We start from the raw sequence: 1,210 nt of genomic DNA on the forward strand, positions 1-1,210 counted from the left end.
GTCACGTTCTTGAGAAACACATGAATTTGTGAAAGAAGCATTCCTGGAGGCTGCCGACGCGCTTTTGGGGGACAGTAAAAATAACAGTAGCATTTCAACAGGTTTTTGATATAATAAAAACTCAAGTTAGATACCGTTATTAATCAGCAGTAAGTTTTAGTTTGTTTGAACTTATTCATTATAATTATTGTACAAAATGGTATAAGAATGCAAACATTAAGATATGTTCTGTTTAAATTGATTATAGTCTATTATCAATGGAGGTTAAGAAACTAATGTTGCTTGCAACCTATTTTAAAGGAATTTCTTTTTATACTTTACTAAAATGCAACACAAAAAGGGTTTGATTCTATTCATTTTGTCTTTTTTATTGCACTTTGGCAGCAGATTCCTGTGTAGCTTCAGATCTGAGTTGTCTTATTAGTAAGCCTAGTTTATACTTTTGTAGCAACACTATTTTTATATAATGGCAAAGAAAGGGTTCAGAGTCTTTTCTTTTTTCCCTGTGTCATATGTGGCAGGCCGCAGCACTGTTCAATGTTTCTTGAAAACATTACCACTGTAGTATGTCACGTGTGAATAAACTCCAACTCTGTATCAACAACACTGTTGTGTAACTTCAGTTAAATACTTGTATGTGTGTAGATTAGAAAGAGGTAAGATAAAGGATCTGCAGTATTTTATGAAGTATTAATCGTACGAAGGTCAGTTTTATACAAGTAGAAGTGTGTATTTACCTGGTAGTTGGCTTTCAGTAATGGCTACGCCTCTCTATTTGGACTGGTAGATCTCGGCAGACTGGCGACTTTAAAAGTAGCTCTCGGTTCAAAAAAGGTTGGGCACCCCTAATCTAACGGGTTCGTTTTCCACAGACCATATTTCGAGCTATTTTCCAAAACCCTATGGAGAAATCCCATTGCTTTTGTGTCGAGGGACCCCGAGCGCAGCTTACTTCCGGGTTTTAGGACGTGTCACTGCACCTCTATAACACACATGCATAAACTNCAGTAATGGCTACGCCTCTCTATTTGGAATGGTAGATCTCGGCAGACTGGCAACTTTAAAAGTAGCTCTCGGTTCAAAAAAGGTTGGGCACCCATGGACTAGATAGTTAATGGTTAGTTAATGAGGAGTTCCTGAGTGACTGCAATTGAAGAACTGATGGATAGTTACTGGTAAACAGACTGGGGGGGTACTGTATTAATGAATG

The sequence above is a fragment of the Notothenia coriiceps genome, unplaced genomic scaffold (genome assembly GCF_000735185.1).
Source record: "Notothenia coriiceps isolate Sejong01 unplaced genomic scaffold, NC01 NC01_scaffold00019448, whole genome shotgun sequence".
In the NCBI taxonomy this organism is placed as follows: Eukaryota; Metazoa; Chordata; class Actinopteri; order Perciformes; family Nototheniidae; genus Notothenia; species Notothenia coriiceps.